Here is a 20689-nt window from a genome sequence, read left to right as displayed (position 1 = left end):
ATTTTCTTTAAACAATGGGAGGTCGTTTTTCCCAGGGAAGACTAAGCTACTAATCTACTTTTAGTATGGCAAGCTTTTGTGGACGAAAAACAAAGGTCTCAATAAATACTTATACGTACTCAGCTTCGATGCCGTGATCACCGTACTTGCGGTAATATTTTTTTATATAACAGAAGGCAAACAGACAGGACCTGATGTTAAGTGACACCACCGCCAATAGTTAATCACAATGCCAGCCTTTGAATAAAATAATAGCCACGAATTGTAGGTAATGCTTCACTTTACAATTAGTTTCGTATCAATACGATGTTTTTGAAAGCTCAATTGTGTAATGCCATACGAACTATATGAAGAGTGATAATGTAAAAACATTACACCGTGCGTGATTATGATTGGACGTCATATGACGCATCATGTTGCGTGATGCGTATAGAACTCTCTCGTCGGAGAATCTGTATTTTATTAACCCATTCCACGGTCTTATACTTTGATATTCTCACCTCCCTTGTCAAGTGTTCTATACAAAAATTGTTAACTTTTATATATAAAATGTTAGTATAAAATAAAAACTTTTAAAATTTGTTGTATTGTTCTATTTTTATTTTGTTTGTTAGCTTAGCTTTTTATTTTAGCTCAGGATTGATTAGACTGTTGCACATGGGCTTAAACATAGTGAATACAGTTTTTAATGGGTTATTTTGTAAAATTTGATTAAATAAAAGTTCGATTACTGTTTTTGCAAGGAAAATATATGGATTATCAATTAATTATTATTAATACTTATGGTTAAGGTTAAATACTGTATATTTGTGTGAATATGATTAAACTAAACACGCCCTGATTACGTCATACATGTTATTCAGGTGTTAAAAGCGTTTTAGCGGCACACTTGTGGCAGAATCACAAATAGTTAACGGAACGATCGTGACTCTCGATTTGCCGCTTTCAATGAATACCTGAGTTTCGTGATTTCAATTAGAATTATGTTACTGATGTTTAACAAAGACATCCGTCTACCCCATTACGGATATTTAAAGCTTTTTCATATTAATGGACTCTCTGAGCTTATTAATTCATGCCTTTAACATTCGCTCAAACTCTTTGAAGGAAGATATCGCGAGGAAACCGGCTTGCCTTAGACCCAAAAAGTCGACGGCGTGTGTAATGCAGAAAACATTAATAATTAATGATATGAAATATAAATTATATGTGCATAAGGAGGCTGATCTACTTGCCTATTAGCGAATGATCATGAAGCAGTTACAAAAATCCTATGTATTTATCAGTGTGTACCGCCACTGATTTGAATTTTTATAGGTAAACAGAACACAGGGTAAACTTGAAAAATATAAAACGAAATGAAGTATATTATTATCATGTTACATTTTTAATTTAGTTGACATACAGACTCTTCTTGCTTTAGTTATCATAGTCCTGTTCACAGATTGTGTCCTATTTACAACACTATGATGAAAAATTACTCGTTGGACATTTAGAGTAATTCCATGAAGACCTTTCGTCGTTTTAGAAACCTTACCGTATTTTCTTTATTCCTTTATTATTATGGATATTATTATTAGTATTTGCATTGTATATTCACGGATGCTTGGTGGACTCATGCAACTGCAATACAAAGAGTCCCTCGCAAGTTGATTGCTGCGATATTGCGGGCTACTCGATTTTGATGAGGATGCATGGATCTCATAGTTACGGCTGCGCCTTCTTAAGTTCTCATATCATTTTACATGTGTATATCCTTTCTATAAACATAGTTTTACAAGTATCTGATTGTCCTTTAAAATGTTTGAGGGCAAAAATAAAATAAATATAACAAAAGCTTTGTAACATTTCAATTTAGTATAAGTAAAAATTCATATTCATCGATGCAGACCAGAATATATTTAGACGCCGTTGATTATGAGTTGTAGATAAAATTATACCGCGGTCGCTTCCCCGAGGCTAGGAAGTAAGAAAATTAATCAGTATAGAGCAAGATGGAAGCCTTATTTAGTTTTCTTTTTTATCTATAATAATATAAACGCTAATTAATAATAATAATAATAATAATAATAATCTTTATTTCTTCTCTCACATATAGCAGGTTATTATGATTAAACTAAGATGATAACATTTGGAAGTGTATGTGAGAGACTGGTCTCTGTAACAGGAGACCTGAGTGACAGATAGCCAGCCTCTCCACCACCGGACCGGAACACGTACAATTAGGTCATTGTCATAAGATACAATAGAAGAAAATAAGCAAGTGCTAAAGGAAAAAAAATGGAAACGGAGTCGTAAAAATAAATTTGGTGTGTGTTTGTGTCTGTGTGATTATTGTAATTAACAGGGCACTGTTTCTTGTATTTTAGGCAATCGTAAACCTTTTCACATTTGAATTACTTTGTTCCATGCTTCGTATCTACTATAAAATAGAAAGACTAACTTTTGAAAACTTCTCTCTCTCATAATTCGGTATGTCTGAGCGCCGTGGTCAGCAAGGAAGCATCAAGAGCAGACAATCTGCTTTCACCGGTTTCTGTTCAGTGCCTCTCTTATGACAGTGATTTTGAGGATGAGTCTTTCACCTGATCGGTTCATCTGGTTTGTGAACGGTCACGTGATATACCTTCTGTGTTATAAACGATCACTTCCTCTAAGTTCACATCGATTCTGCGCATTTTATGGCCGAAATAAGATACAATTTGGTGTCGGCATATGATAGATCATCATCAGACGTCAAGGTAGAATACGAAATTCCACCCGTATCACATTGAAGTCCTTCGATCCATAACTTAGCGTTTTTAAGGCCGCGCAATAACACTGTGTGGGGTTCCACAGCAGTTGAATTCTTAGGTTCAGGTTAGCTTCCCACTGAAGTATTCTTGAACCAATCTGACGTCCTTCAAGAACGTATCAATTCTTAAAAGGGAATTGTAAACCTGGTCAGGTGTTTTTATATAAACATAGTTAGCAGTATAACAAAGTAATTCTTTTTTATCAGGAAACATTAAGATATTAAAGTTAAAAATGAAGCTTTCAAATATCTAATATTCTACGTGACTTTTTTGAGACTTTTCAATCCGTGAATCCATTTGGGCGTTAGGTTTTTGCGTCTGCCCTTTATTACGGCCTCTCGTTTGCTTCAAGTAAAATGTATTGAGCGTACTTTAAATTATTTCCGATAAAAAGTCGCTTTCACTGATTTTTGTAATTTGAGTTTCGAAAGCCTATTGAAGATATGAAGGTATTCAAGATTTGAATGAATATTCCCTTATTCGATGTTTGCGATTTCCGGTATATTTATCTTAATAGCTTGTTTTCTTTCTTAAGGTTTGGCTTTTTTAATAGAACAGTGGGTAAACGGGTAGGAGGCTCACCTGATGCTAAGTGTGCTAAGTTCCGTCCGCTATCAGTACGCTCTTTTTTTGAATGGCCCTCAGTAGAATTGGTTCGGAAAAGCGTCATTGGGTAGCTATTTCCATATAGTGGTGGTGCGCGGCTAAAAACGCTAAGTTGTGGAACGACGGACGTCGAGGTGATACGAGTGGTTCTTTCGTATTCTGCCTCGTAGTGTGGTGATGAAATTCAGCTGTAGGTATGAATTCGAACAACTCCTCTGAACGCTTTCATGGTAAATGTGGTAGAAGATGCAGAGTAACCTTCATAGGTTAGAATATTTAGTGAATAGTTATTGAAATACTCTTGGCTTGGGATTAAAGCGCGTGTGGTCCAGCGTTCATACACCTTGGTCTGATGTTGTTCCTGTGCCTTGTCCAAGGGAAGTTTCTCACGATGTTTTCCTTTACAGTTCGAGCAAACGTTAAATGCCGCACATAGAATGAAAGTTTATTGGTGCACAGGCGGGAACGAACCTACGACCTCAGGGCTGAGGCTGGCAGCAGCCAACACGGCTCTTATAATATTATATATGCATGCAATTCATATTTGTAAGTGCGGTAAACATAACATCAGTAAGAAATCCGTCATACTGGAGTTATAAACAGCCAGTTCAACATATGTTGATCTTTATTTCTTCAAAAAAAGTTAGCCTAAGTAACACACATAATAATTCTTATTCTTGTGTATTGCGTTGCATACCTTTTAATTTTTATGTACCTATTTGTTTTTCCATAAATATTTGCACTTTGTTATAAATAAATAAATATTTAACAATGTTGTTAACGGAAAAAATCATACACACATCGTCACAGATCCATGCAATCTGGGGCTTGACCCAGAGAAATGTAATCACTAAAGTTCTATGTTATAGAACATTATTATGTATTAATATCATTTATATTGACTAAATAATAAATATTAACTATGAGAGATTTTATTTCGTAAATTGTAAACTTTGTACTAGAAATTGAATTAAGGCTTGGAAGAGCAAAAGTACTTTTCTGTTGCAGTCCACCGCAATCTATTGCGGTCAAACTTCCAAGTAATTTAAGTGGAAAAGTCGATCTACTTTGCTGGAAGTAGGTTACTTTTCCCATATCTTTCTTTTATTGAAAAATAATAAGGCTTTCATAACTTAAACATTAATTTGACGCTTACAGGCAGATTTCTTTCAGTGCTCACTAGTTTATAGCAAACTTGTCCCGGCATAGTATAGCTGAACATATATTACTTACGAAACACACAAAATAATAATAATTAAAAAAGTAAAATGACATAAAATTATGGAAAGGCAAAAGGTATGATGTATATTTTAAGTGTATGTGTTGTGGTTGTAACTGGCCCTGGCTCAGCATTATGCCGTATTCCACAGCGCTGGTTTTTGGTCATTTATTTGTAAATATATATATTTTATTCACATATAATATAGCATTCTAATAATGTAGTTCGTAACACATGCAATCTTCCAAATTAGTTAATAAACAAATTCAAGAATTCACCCCATTACGGAAGAAAATAATTTCTTTTGTGTAAGTTCAAACGAGAGTCCTTTGGCCAACTTAGTACTTACTAGGACCGGTTTTTTTTTTAAATATCAGTCCGCAAACGGACAGGAGCACCTGATGTAACGTAACACCGCAGTAATATCAACAAAAGAATGATTTTACTTTTATTAATAAGAGTAATTTCAGGGAGATTTTTGAGTTGATTTATTTTTAGTTAGCCTTATATAATTTTTTTACCGATGTACTTATAAATTATAGTATTATATTTAAGATTTTTAGGGGTTGTCATAGGGTGATTAATTAGTTCAATAAATTTAAATTCTATAAATAAATTTTTAATTTTTTTTTAATTTAAGAAATTTTTTAGGGGGACTTGCAAGCAGAGCCTTTTAAGAATTGAAACGCTTCAGTTGTAAAAAGCTATATTTTATTAAAAATATACGTAGCCCATAAACGTTTATGAAATAACTATTCACTTCACTAGATTGTAGATATATACGGTCCAATGTCCGTAGCATAATGGCTGGCCCGGCGGCGTCGTGTGCTACCGGTGTGGTGAGTTCACGAAGCTATTTGTCCGGACCCCGCGGCCGACAATTTCGCATCCACACCCATCAGCTTCCACACTGACTTGCTCTTATCCAGTCAATGATGTACTATAAATGCATTATTCAAAACTTACTAGGAACAAAGACTATAGAAATTCTATAGTTAAGTTATTTATTCGTCTTAAGAAAGCATTTTTTTATTTTAACTTTTGCGCTTAATACAGAAATTTTAGAATGAATTTAGGGTGTGGATTTGGCTGCCTTATAATAAGCGAGGCTTAGGATGTAAGTGTATTTTGTATTTATAAAGAAACAGGTATGAAAAAGATCATCTTAGTTAGGCAAAAATCACAAAAGATGTAAAGAAAATCTTTATCTTTCTATTTATGTGGCGGATTTTCGTTGACAGTGACTGCTCAAGAAAAACGTTCAGTAATCCCTATTTCCCTTGGTCACGGCGTCACGAACGGCTGGGCCGATTTCGCTAAGTTTTTTGTTGTGTTTATTATTAAAAAAACTCTGAAAATCGATATATATATAAAATAATTACGGCTAATTGTTGTTGCATGTTTTTCACATGTCGCCTGTTTCCGTGTCGGAATACCAACAAAACTATTTATATACTCGCCAGGAAAACAAACAAAAAGTGTTGTGTATTATAAAGCATTTTTAGTTAATTATACCAATTTGAAATCAATAATGAAACGTCTGTCGGGTCCACTAGAATATAATAAAATATATATATATATACACATATACATAAAATGTGTGATTCCTATAACACTTTTTCAAAATTGATATGTTTTACTGCTTTCAAACGCCTTTTAAAATAATTGTTGAAAAAAAAAAAACATTATTTTTAATTATGAACAATTTATCTTGATATTGAATCAAGGTAAATTGTTTTAGCAGATATTGGAGCCCCGGAACTAAGTCTTGGGAGACCATACATCAAGATACTCCTTGTAAATTATCTATTGATGTTATAATTTTTGGTTCTTCATACTTTTATAAAAAAGGTTCTTATCTGTGAAACGATACTAATTATAACTTGTATATTTTTTTACCATATCTTGTATTTGTTATGTGCCTGTCATGTTTCCTTATCGATAAATGAATCCCTAAAACTTTACCATTCTAGTTACAAAAAGTTCAGCTAACAACATGTTATTATTAAAGTTGTTTTGTGTGTGTGATGTAGTCACATTTTCAGTTCATTACACATTAATTACAATTTTATAATTAAATAATTAAAATATTACTCTTCCAATTTTAGATTAAAAATTACTGGTAAAACAGCGGATTGGGTATCAGATATGCAGTTAACAATGCTTTTTTATAAATTGATCAGCCCACTACCGAATATGTCAAGCTCTGGATGAGTAGTGTTTATTCTGTTATGTTCGCGAAGAATTCGAATGAACATTAAACGCTTTTTTCATAGTGGTGCATTGCTTTATGTCCTATTGTTCGTAATTCAGGTCGGTTGATCTTTTAAAGCTCACATCGTGTGCGCTCGCGGTGACGAGTGACATTTGCGTTTTACCTTATTTCTGAAATTGCGAGTTCACGTTTAATATCTTGCTGTTTTAACCGACTTCAAAAACTTCGAAGGATACAATTCAGCGTACATATTTGCCCCGTTTGTGTGGCGACATAAAAAATCAGTGGCGTTCAACGTCTTTTAGGTTTAGGGCTCAAATTGTGTGTCTGCTTCATGATCATTTGTCAATCTAATACGCAAATAGATGATTAGCCTCCTGCGGCTGATACGTATCGTTTGTTGATGTTTTCCTTCACCGCTCGAGCAAATGTTAAATGCGTACATAGAAAGAAAGTCCATTAGTGCACAGCCGGGGATCGAACCTACGACTTCAGGGATGAGAGTCGCACGCTGAAGCCACTAAGCCAACACTGCACCGTGTGGTGACAGACCAAGATTTTTGTCCCATAAGATATTTTTGATTTCTTGGATATAAAATTCTATACTAAATTTTTCACGAATCTATAATAAGTACGATTTATATGTAATTATACATACACATTTCGAAGATTTTAAAAGAAGTTTATGGTGTCACAAACATATTACGTGTTACGTTGGTCTGTGAAAATATTCTTTATAGATAAATTTTATTTCTGAGAGTTAGATCGATCCCTCTATGAAACCCATGGTCTGATTAAGCTCACGCATTTACTTTTAGCATTTAAAGTCTAACGCTATTCAGAGTCAGAGCTTAAAAAAATACTCCCGTAAGTAAATCGCCCGAAGAATGACTTAGGTATGTCTCGACTATGAAAAAAAAACGTTACTAAAACATTGAAAAAGTTGATGAATTTTCCTACAATTAACCGTAAAATAAATTTGCATACACAATTAACGTTTAACTGATAAAGCATGAGAAAAATCACATCTTAATTACATGTTATAGGTTGTATCACGGCAAAAAGCCCTTTGAGCTTTAAGATTTAAATAACAAAGTGGCGTGTAAAATTTAATAACGTACAGAAATTTAATCATAAAAATTGTATGCAATTTTGTTCTTTATAAATTAAGATGGGACGAAGTGTGAAAATGTTTTTATCGTGGCATCATAATAGCGTCTTATAAAATGAAAGAATTTTCTTACATTTATATTTATATTAGGTCTCCGGTTCACAAGCTTTGTTCTGCAGGTCGAAATTTCCAGAACGAAAACTTTGGAACCAAAAACACACTTTCTTTTGCGACACTGCCGCCGTACACATCATTAATCCTTCAAGACGTTTCTGCAGCACTGCTGCCACTCGTTAATGACGCGATTTTTCATATTTTCTATAAATAGAGTGACGCAAAGAAAAACCTCAAAACATGAAATTAAATGAATCATCGTTTTCTAAAAACAAATACACGAGTCTGTATAACATTGAATTTGGAACAAAGTGGCCAGTACGACAAAACGCCAACTTCCTAAGGACCTAATATTTGGAGAGAGATTTTAGAGCTTAAAGTTCGGTAAAGTCAGCTTTTATGTATCAATCAAGAAGCCGAAGCATGCAAAAGAGTTTCATAAATACGCACAACGGATGTGCGTTGGAAACGTAGTCCACCAACCATATACATAAATGTTTTATAAATATGAAAACATTTAACATTATAATAAGGTCCGTTTATTTCCAATCAAATATACAAATGTTAAGTACATACAGTTAAGTTTAGAGTAGGGTAGATATCCTAACTTCCTTCTAATCCATTGATCGGCACTCCTTCAGCTGTTACCAAATATCTCAATCCATGTCTCCTCCGGTTTTTTACACGGGCAGAAGTCTCAGCTGATGTTAAGTGATACCGTCCATGGACACTCTCAATGGCAGAGGGATCGTGAGTGCTTTGCCGGCCTTTTATGAATTAGTACGCTTAAGGACCCTTAGTCGAATTGATACGGAAATACTGCAGTGGGCAGCTGGTTCCAGACAGCGGTGGTGCGCGGCGAAAACTGCCTTAAATAAGGCTTAGGTGTGAAACGTCAGACGTCTGCTCACGCTTCTATATCTTCTATACAACTTTTTTTAGGGCGCCTTCTTCTCCTTCTTCACCATGGTAACGGAGCTTTGTTAGTGGTAAATATCTATAAAATAGGACACCTAAATTATTATATTATTAAACTCATACTAAAAATGTACATGTGTATTGTAACTACGTGTGTGTGTGAAGAAATATATAAAAATGATAATATGTCTAATATTAAACTCTGATTTTAGTTTCTATAAATTAAAAAAAAATAGAAATTAAACCTTAACCTTACTACTTAATATTATCATCGGCTTATCATCTTTTAACTGTAACTTTATGGGCATATGAACCATTTCGATTTTGATTAACCAACCAACGCCCCATTCCAACGTAAAAATATAATTATAGATAGGACTTCTAAGACGCTAGAGAACTTAAAATGCAAAAAACGGAAATTATAAAAGCAAACTCTACATAAAACAAAAAACAATCAATCACGCCACTCACTGTCATCTCACAAATAATACCCGTTACATTCAGCCGACACAAATCAAAGATTTCCGCATGAAAAGAGAGTAAAACAGTTTATAAACAGACTTGTTTAAGACATTTAGATGTCAAATAAACCGTCATGTCTCAAGAGCGACCGCACTGTGGTATATTTAGCGCGGTTTAGGACGAAACCGCAAGTCCGTGGGATGCAAAAACTGTATGCAATTTATCAAATAATTTTAACAAAGAAGTTTTGTACCTATGCAAAAATTGTATATATTTCAGCATTTTAAGGAAAAAACGGTTTGTTAACGGTATGGTTTATTATTCTTTAGACACCGCATTCGTTCTTAGCTGATTTAAACAGACCTAACATACATATTTCTTACTCCACTTCATATTTATCCAGAGCTTGACGTACTCAATAGTGGTTTCAATTAAAAAAAATCTTCCTTTAGTACATATCTCACAGGATAGGATTTGCTGAAGCTAAATAATTTTACTTTAAAATATCAATACTATTGTCATTTTTTGTAAAATTTATTTTTTAATTGTCATATATTTTAGAAAAGATAGCTTGTAAGATATACCCACTAATATAATAATACACACTAAATGAATATAAGTAAGCACTTCCTAACCATGTATTGTAAATGCGGGCGTGTGAATATATAAAACTACTGGTTTTGTTTAACGTCCTAATCTAATACCAAATCGTAATTATTTTTAAGTCGTTAAATATCGCCGCGATTTAGCTGCAGTGCGGCCTAAAATACTCAGTCAAATAAAGCGTCAGCCCTAAGCCAGACAGCTCCGGATTATGATTTATTAAGCTCAGAATAAATCAACAGTTGTGAAATGCAGGAAGATGACTTCCAAATTCTTCCTCTTGAGGTATTTAAATCACTTGGGGGCGATCTTTACATAGGGTGATACGTATTTATCATATAGAAAGTAATTTGCGTTGCTTAAAGCGCTATTTTCTGTATTCATTAGAACTTTATTATACGCAATAAAAATACATTTTGCTGAAAAGAATGTGCACCAGCCGTCACACTTGGATTCCCAGTAGTAGGTGAGCAGCTAGTTAGTCTCTTCCATATGATGTATTAACGGTTTTAAAATAATTTCTGCATAGCACTTACAAATATTTATTTAATTTACATTTTTTTTTCTTCATTACTACACTACTAACTTTTACTACTAATATTATTATTATTTGTTTCTACTGAGTATAGTATTATTAGATTCTTATTATTTTTGCGACTGAGGCGCAACAACTCTGCACCTCAGCATAATGCTGAGCCGGAACCGTAATTGGTTCAAAACCACAGCATACACGAATTACACAATTAAACCTTTTTCTTAAAAAAAAATTGTTATCTCTGATTCTTTTTTTATTTATTTTTGATTATTGTTATTTTATGTGTTTCTGTGTGTGTGTCTTGTTAGTAATAAATGTTATGTCTATGTCTAATATATAATTAAACTATTGTTGCATAATAATAATATTTTCTGTTTCAGCATAGGTCAAGTTGAGATATTGTTTAAGGTTGCTGGTGAAGATGTTAAGTAAATCGTTAGTGAAAATTTTGTTTTTAAGAAAGCGGTTGAAGATAAAAGGGCCTCTGAAAGAAAAGCGTTGTTCAATGAATACTACTTCGTAGTTAATATTAATAATGTTTCAATGTTTGTTTATATTATTTATATGTTATTAGATATTTATTAACATTAACATAATAGAATGTCACAATAGTTAAGTTATTTGTTTTCCTCAAAGACACAAGACTATTATTCAATTTGACTATAATTGTAAAATGTGTTGTATACTTACTGTATATGTGGATGTTTTCATCACAAAATAGACTTATTATATACTTGTCATATGAAGAAAATTGATGTAAAGTATTATCAACATAGCGTCCTGTTGCAAATAGCATTATTTCCGTATCACGAAATTTACGTAAAATAAAATTGTAGTTAAAAATCTCTCAACGTCAAAAAAATCCTCCCTAGTTATAAAGCAGAAACTCGCTCCGCACAAAATATCCAAAAGTTAAAAGTCCAATTTCGTTCGCGTCGTTTTTTAAAACTATTTTAATTAATCCCATCAAAAGATGTTTTAAATTTTTATTTATCGCACCATAATTAACTAAATGAAGACACAATAAATTTAGACAGATATCGGATAGTTGTAAAAAACAATACCCAAAGTTCTCAAACGTGCCATAAGGTTCAATCAATCAATGTCCCTAAAAATAAAAAGGTATCACAACCCACGTAAAGTTGGGATATGAAAAAAACTTGTATATTTTTTGTGCCTCGACCACGTTGGAGAATTGTTTGAATACACATTAGGGACTTCTCTATTTTCGTTCCTAGCTAATACATTGCACGAGGCTAAAGGCAAATAAACATAGTTTCTTATACTCAAAAGCTTTATCGGTCCGGTCTCTTAAAGATTTGACTATCCAAAAAGTTCTGCAGTTACAGTTTTTTAGTTATAGACAATTTTTATTAGATGCCAGTACACCAAACATCTTATATCGTAACTTATCATCATCATCATTATCAATGGCTATAAAGCCCCTTGTAGGCCAGGCCACCTCAAGTATATTTCGCCATTGGAATCTATTTAGTGTTTCTTGCGTCCAGCTTCGTAACCCTATTGTTTCGAGGTCCTTGATAACTGTACCCAACCAACGCACCTTTGTCTATCGGGTTTTCTCTTACCACCAGGATGTGAGTTTAGTAAGAACCTTGAGGTTTTGTCGTCCGCTATTTCATGCACTTGTCCCTTGTGAATATATACCTTTTTTGAGCGTGAAATTAAAAACGGAATTTGTTACTTTGTATTTATCTTACAACTTTTTGCCGTACACACCATGTTGTAATTTCTTACCGACAAAAACTCGAAGGAGGTTCATGTCAAAAAGAAATTTAATAAGTTTTAATGACACAACAACTAAACGTATATTATAATTACTTTTTTATTCTAGCAACACTGCGAATTCGTTTAGTAACATAAGGACAATCAATTTAAATTCAGAATTGGAATAAAATGCATGACGTGAGAAACACCGAACTAAAAATCAGACACAATAAAACGAAATATTATCGCGTAAGGTGATCACTAAGGGCCGAAGGCTTCGCTGATGACTGGGCTCGATAAAGACGTTGCCAGTAATCGATATGTCATAATTTAATCAATTAAAATTCTCTTTACGTGTAATTGTACGTTCATTTTATCTGTTAATATGAATAATCAAGAATATATTTTTATCTGTATTTTTTCTGTCTGTGGAATAATGAACTAAATATTAACTTGTCTGGAGCTTTATTGTACGACGCAGTTTTGATGTCTACTCTTAGGGAAACAATTATTGTTTCTGTTAGGTGCAGATGCCTGTTTGTTTTGCTGCTTCATATGTATCTTACTTAATTAATTACAATTCTTTATTGATTTTTAGATTTGCGTAGATTCAATCTCTTAGCCGAAAGTCATGAAATGAAATAGGACTTTTACTAGATATATTCTTTATCTACGGATCGTATTTCGATTATAGAAACCAGCGGATAGCACCAACATTAAAGGGCCGGGACGCCTCGTAATTTTATTTTACTCCCGCATAACTGAATACCAACTAGAGAGAAAACAATCGATTTGAAATTATAAACTACATTCAGGGCCAAATTTGGTATGGGAGACCATTCTAATTTAACCCTCTAAAGTCTAATGAAACCAAGTTTTTGTTTCTTTAAAACCAAATTCCAAAACAGGTAAAACGTCCCTTCGATAAAAATATACCCCCGCCATTATAAATATTCATCCTTTCCAAAGAAGGGTACAGCCTTTGTCAAATTTATAATATATTTTTTATTAAATCTTCAGATGCGTTGCATAAAACTTAAATGTATAACTTGATTACAGTGGTAATCAAGTATTGAGACTATCGTAAAATTACTTTAACATTAAAATAACGTTCATCGTTTGTTGTAGTTTAAATTATTATCAATGCACATCTGGCGTTATCATTTAATATCAGCTGAGTCTCAACCCAGTTTGCCTACTTTAACATAAAAAAAAAATATCTGTAGTTCCGTAAAATATTCAAAAACGTCAATATAATCTATTATTTTATAGTAATCTGTGAATCAAAACTAAACTTACAACAAATTCCTTTTAAACGACGTATGTTTACTTTTTTAATGTTTTTATTATGTCTATACTTTGGTTTATTTCCAAATACGCTATTGAACGATGTTGAAGCTCTCCATACAAAATTGGGTGTTGCTAGAATATTATTAGCAGTTATAGATAACGAATACTATTGGGCATTTTACTCCTATTAATACTTTTTTTTAAATATAAAAACACTAATATTGTCTTTTAAAATTACTATTCGATCATACGTTGAAACGTTGTAGTTTACATTTGTAATTTTTACGATAACTGTACACTATACTATAGTCTATGACAGGTGCACATAAAATGCTTCGAGTTTTTGCTACACTTTGCTACAAGTACAGAGACCGCTATCTTCACACATTTTTTACCCGAACGTCACGATAGCAAGTGGTGACAGATGACGGTAAACTACAAGGTGTCAAAGGAGAGCTATGATTAATCGCCATAAAAACACTATCTATATTTTATAATAAAATATTTAAATGTCCCAAATATACATTACAAATTATAGCTGTTATTGAAATAATTAATAATTGTACAATAAATATAGCAAAATAAAAACAACAACAAAAAAGCTGTTGTATCTGACAGCTACTCTATGGATGTAATCTAGTTTTCTAATCTGTGACGTTTTGCATTGGCGCCAATTGATGCTAACCTCAGTAGAAATATTGATAAGTTTATTATACGAATTATACATTATTGAGTACATCAAATTACAAAGAAAAAGAAGGATTTAATAGTGACTACGTGAAGATATTGGAAACTTTACCACAATAGTACAGATGTTGCCAATGAAGTAGCAATTGTTGGATAGAGTTTTGACTTAATCGTAGTCGAATAGTGTGAATAGAAGGTAATCTTTGAGGAGGCTTATTACACAATAAATCTACTTACGCCTTACAAACCAGGCTCTCACGTTACACCCATCGATAATGATCGATCTCTTATTACGTATGAGAATCATACAGAAGCTTTTTGTGTCATTGTTACATTAACACAATGCATTTGTAATTTTTTTGAGTTCTTGAATGATCGCGTCAGTTGATAGGGTTGCCAGTTTTGCCAAAAATTAACATACCAGAAAACTACAAATTTCTTAGGTGAGAAATGAGATTTGTTAATTATTTTTTATTGTTTTATAATTCTGGATTCTGCAGAAGCTGTACTTCGGTCGCGGGGTTGCTTTTTTAAATGTGTGAAATTTGTACAATTAATTTCTACTCTCCTGTAAGTTCTTCCGAGAGAAATATCTATACATATTTTGTTGGACGGTCAACAGCCTTAAACTGGCATCTAGAAATAATTATTGTTTACTGTAATTTATCAGAGGCGCACGCATGGCGTTTTTGCATGAATAGTTCATCGTTGTAGTTCTCTTGATTTCCGTAGCGCTGATGTCGCAATAAAATGTAGTATGGTATAAAAACCTAATTGTGGTCGGTTTATTCGAAGATAATTGGCTCAGGACTCTGAAAAATGGACATTATATTTAAAGAAATTGAATATATTATTTAACATTTACAACAACTATTAACAAATACGTGCGTTTTTCGTGGCACATAGTACTTTTGAAAAGAGGCTAGAAAAAAAGTAGTAAACATAATTTATTTGTATAATAATTCCTTCAAGAGCACTTGTTAGAAACTCTTATAAAGTGTTTATACTGGATAAAGTATCGATGTTTCAACTTCTTTCATAGTCCAATGACTTGTTAAAAGATAGCAATATTTTCTTCAAAATCAATAGTTATCTTAAGTTACTGAGAAAGTTACATTGGAGAATATAATAATATTATTTTAAAAAATACAAGATGATTATTAATACAACTGTACTGTACTGTATAAGAAATTAGGAAAGCACAAATTTATTGGTATTCATGAAAGAATTTACATAATTTTTAATTCGGAATTTTTAAAACTGACGCATTTGTGATCGAACTGATGATGAAGACCATAGATGCACCATGTTGAAGTATGTATATATATTTTTTTCAGATGCTTCAAAAATGTTGGCAGCCCTAGGTCTAAATTGTAATTTGAGCGAGGATGGGCCCTTTGTACCTGCTGCGGCCTTTTGTACCCCTGACATATGCGGGACCATCACAAAAAATACTTGCGTAATATCTAAGACGTCTGCCTCGACGATTTTGGTAATATCAGAACGGATAAATAGATGCTATAATATAAGGTAATTCTAGATGATTCTTTAGTTCCTACATCGCCGCTTTAAAACCAAAATTACGTTGTACACACAGCGCCATCTCTAGTCTGCTTGGCGAAAACGTTTGATTGAGAGCTGATTAAAAAAATATAAGTTTCTTAATCAAAGTCCCAACAATTCAATTGATCGGTATATTATAACGCTAACGAATGTAAAAGATTGACAAATATACACGTGTATATAGCTATTACATAATAATTCTTATAAATTGCCCTTGAAGTTATGAAATATGTATAAAATTACAATTACATAGATAAAAGTCTAAAAAAAATTAGTGATAAATACTTTCTAATAATAATAATTAAAGAAAGAAATACCAATAATTTCTTTCAAGTCCTATTGACACTTGACATTGGTAAATTTGTAATGACCATATAAAATATTTGTAATTTTGAACAATTTATAATACTAATTCTGTTTATAAATATTGCATTGATGAATTGGTAAAAGAGCTTGGCATTGCAAAAAGTTTTATAAGTCAATTGTCAAGTGTTAGCGAGCTGCTGCGGCAAATTTCCATACAAATTTAGTTTTCGGCTTTCTACATACACTACTAAGTCATCTTGACTAAGCCCCCAGTATCTGCCATAGTTGCTAAAGCACTATGTGGTAGACTAGTACATTTTGTACAGATTATGTCCAAGTACTTAAGGACTATATCACTAAATTATCATAATAATGTATTTCATTAAACTAACAAAGAGCTATAATGTTATGAAGTATTTACAGAAAATACTTTTTTATTTCTCTCTCTAGACGCCAAAGCTTTATATTTTAGTCATTAAGAACAATTTAGAATCTTTCTCGTAAAACGTCCGCAATCAATCCTACTTTTTGTCCCAACCTAATATTGGTCTATTTATAAAAATGTCACCCGCAAACCCACTATCACTTTTTCTAACACGTCGTTTCTACTAAGCCCTTGACATGCATTAACACTTAGTGCGCTTTTTCAAACCATCCAGATGCGAGTGTGTCATTAAAATCTTCTATAGCACCAAAAAGATCAAAAGTTATCTTCTCGGTTGGAGTTCCCCTCCCGTCCTGTTCATTCCCCATTCCCCCGATCTCTGTAGTCTGTGTTTAGTTCAGTTGAGACGCGACGCCGCGAATGACGGTTGTTACGCCGCTCGCTATTTAACGGACACGCGTTTGTGTATTCTTATTTGTGTATAGTGAAACTTTGATAAAGTGATGTGAACATAATTTATGGTGTTAGTGGTTTTGGATTTCGGTTTTTAAAGTGTAAGTTACATTTTTTATGTCATATTAGCACCTCGTTAAGTTTTTATACGATTTTATTGACTGCCTTTTTTGTTTTAAGCTAAGGCAATCAAATAACAGTTATCTGAGCTTCTTGAGTAAGAAGTGCAATAAATTTCGCATTGATAAGTTATGTAAATGTTATTGTTTATGATGTATTAGTTTGTTAGACCATAGTTCAAACACTACACATTGCCGCTCTTTCCGCTACAATTTGGCAATTATGGTTGCTTAATTCTAACCTATAAAAGTAATATTGCATTTTAAATTGATCATTACTTATATGTGAAATAAATAAGTTGAATTCATTAGAAATGGTTCATATACTCTATAAATTGCAACGCAGAATAAATTTCTTTGAATTGAACAACGTTATTTCACACAAAACAATTATTTAAATTTCAATACTTTGTACTTCCGAATTAGTATAAGAAACATAGAAAGTTGGTCCACACTTGGAAGCCGGTTGTTGTCCATATAAAGTTCTACAAGATAAGTCAATAGGTGATCAATCAGCTAAGATTAATTACTCGTAATTAGTTATAAACTGTTGATTTTTTGCCTTGAGAAGTGATAAGATTACATATTAGAACAAAGTGAACTTGAATATATATTATTCTTATCGCTATAATTCAACGGCTAAGTTTGAGTAAGCTTTTTGTTTACTAATTCATAGATAGGTAGGTCCATATTTAGAAATGCGAATCTCAATAAATGGCCATTAGTAAGTTTATACTTAAACATTTCACATTTAGAACTCTTGGTTCCATAACATTATTTGTTATTCAAATAATTCTTATTTTAAGAATAAGATGTCTTATGTTTATTCATAGCATAGGTTTAGTCACATCGGATTTAGAGTTTTAAAATAAACATTTTCTTGAGACATTTTACTCGTTCGAAATAAGCTGCGTAAGTTTTTACGAAAGTATACCTATCATTGAATACATCTATTGTCATAATTTTGAAGACGCTTTCGCCACTAACGAGGCCCTACGCCACGTAAACTTACAAAATTATTAGTTCTATCGCCGCCCATCTCTCCGTGACGAGTTGTACATGACATTAACCTATTTAGGCATTTTTTATATAGCATTTTTATCTGATTTGAGAGCTCCCATCACAATAGTTTACCGTTGAATGGTGGTCTTTGAAGTGGCGCTATGTTTAGCTTTTTAATAGGTGCTATTCCGTTCCGTTTCGTCCGACAAACGGCAGAATGACATGCAAGTTGCAGTCTTTGTTATTTAAGTGTTTTATATTTGAATTAAAACCACTTGTCACTTAGCACATCCAGGGTTATTTATGCTTACGTAATAAATACAATTATATCGGGCTATTCAAATTATAATAACTGTAATTTTCACAATGTCTGTATCTCTACCATGAGTTTGAAAATGTATGAAAGTACAGTTATCACTATAACGCGGAGATTTTTCAAGTTATATTTCACTATTGCGAGATTTATAATGATCTATCAGGTCCATAATTAGTTTTGCGTATCGTTGCATCTGTTTCAATTGCTATAAAATTAAAATAAACAATGTTGTTAAATTTTTGTTCCTAGCTTTTGAACTGTTCAAAATTGGTTTTACAACGCGGTCCAGATCTACCCGCAATAACGCGAAGGTTTACCGTTATTGTATTGAAGTTTCTCAAATATCTGTATACAAATTAATTAAAATATTTGATACTTAGATATTCTACGCAAAAGCCATGACACAATTCAGGTCGTAATTGCAATATTATTCATATCACTTATTTAATAACATCTCACTCGGTATTAATAAACAATATCTGGTGTAAGATATTTAAAAAAAATTTACACGGACAAAAAACTTCGATACCGGAAGAAATGGCATACCAATATTTTTAATTTCAGTACGATAATTTTTCCTATGTTATCCGAAGGTGACATTTCCGAAGTTATACTACAAGAAACAAATAGAAACACAATTAGATTCATAAAGGGTTGATTGTACTTTGATGTTACAATGTTATTTTATACTCGCAAGGAATTTTATAAACTGTTATTGTCGACTCCTTTGATCTATCAGCTATGAAATTGTAAGAGCAGAGGATATGAGATATTGCATAAATGTATAAGAAACTGTATTTTCCTTATACACATTTTTTCAGACACAAATCTGGTCGACAACTTTCATAGAGAAACATCGTTTTTTAAATTTTATTCAACTACATTCTTAAAGTCCCTTTTCGGTTAGGGGAGTATTATTGAAGACGTTGCAAAAACTCCACATTGCGGACGTAAGCTTTACGTTTACTACATTTATATATAATAATAATAATAATGCCACATTTATTCCATAGTGTTACAAATTATGTATCAAATGGGTGTTAGTTTTGTTATTATAATCTTAGTCTAAGTTATTGTTATTTTCGTTTGTGTTCTGCAGTATGATCCCGTTTTCGGTAAATATGTATCTATATATAAAAATGAATCCCTATTTTGCTTGGTCACTGATTTCGCTAATTACAAGTGTTTTCTATTACAAATATGTGTATTTACGTGTAAAAAAATGACTGGAAACATTCACGCATATTCGCACTCAAGCTATTTGGTTTGGTGGTTGTGGGTGCACACATTAATATATTCCTGAAATTACTTTTGTATATACAACGTACATGAATGTAATGAATGCAAAAGCTTGGTGTAGCTATTAATGAAAGAAGGCTTTATAAAAAAAACAAAATTGTTTTTCCTTTAACTATGAGGAAGGTTAAGGTTCTACGAGTATGAATGTGTGGACTCAGATTCCGCACTTAGACGCTCAATGGACCTACCATTGTGCGTAAGGTTCTACGAGTATAGTATAGTATATATATATATATATATATATATTATTTATTATTAAATAAGTTTTGCGCTAGGTTCAATTAGACCTATTAAAAAGACACTATCAAAATTACAGGTTAAAAATCACTAGATACCTCTACAAAAAGATAGTGTCATATGTAGAAAAATGGGCAGGTAATTTCATACTAAAATTTTTAAAATAGTGTTTACAATATAATGTATACTGTGTTTATAATATATATATAATCAGTTACTTATTTTGATTTACACAAACAATGTTAATATTAGAACTTTGTATAGCACAGACACATTTTTGAGTTTTATTTATATTCATATACATAGTTATTTTAGCGACATATTTTTAGAGACGAAAACGAGCAAACTCTCTAATACTTAGACCCTTAAACAACAGTTTTTATACCATAAATTCAGACTATACTAGACACTCAGACATAACTAAGCGCCAACAACCATCATTTACACATATTTAAATTCTTAATGAATATAAGCAATACTCACTTAAATGTAAACTCTTGTGAAGAATTAAAATTTAATACTAAAAATCGCTATGCATAAAACTCGGTAACTAGTGCCGCCCTATCGCTTACAAGCGATCTCTACCAGAAAATCCGTGCTAAAAGAGAAATAAAAGCACTAGAGAAGTCAATGTGTACGAATAAACCAAAGATATTAAGGAATTATACCATTTAATGCCTTGAGGTAAACAATTTATCATTCCTTATTTAAATCATCGCCTATTGT

General features: G+C 32.4%; 1 protein-coding gene across 2 annotated transcripts in view; it reads left to right on the top strand.

The window, feature by feature from the left end:
- The first annotated feature begins 16950 nt into the window (after positions 1–16950).
- The window catches only part of LOC123714382 (netrin receptor UNC5C-like), a 74586-nt gene continuing 70847 nt past the window's right edge, over positions 16951–20689 (top strand). For both annotated transcript variants that reach the window (XM_045668618.1, XM_045668617.1), the window contains exon 1: positions 16951–17091. The gene's annotated coding sequence lies outside the window, so the exon portion shown is untranslated. The remainder of the gene's footprint in view (positions 17092–20689) is intronic.

Source organism: Pieris brassicae, chromosome 9 (assembly GCF_905147105.1).
Source record: "Pieris brassicae chromosome 9, ilPieBrab1.1, whole genome shotgun sequence".
In the NCBI taxonomy this organism is placed as follows: Eukaryota; Metazoa; Arthropoda; class Insecta; order Lepidoptera; family Pieridae; genus Pieris; species Pieris brassicae.
This window is presented reverse-complemented; position numbering and strand designations above follow the sequence as displayed.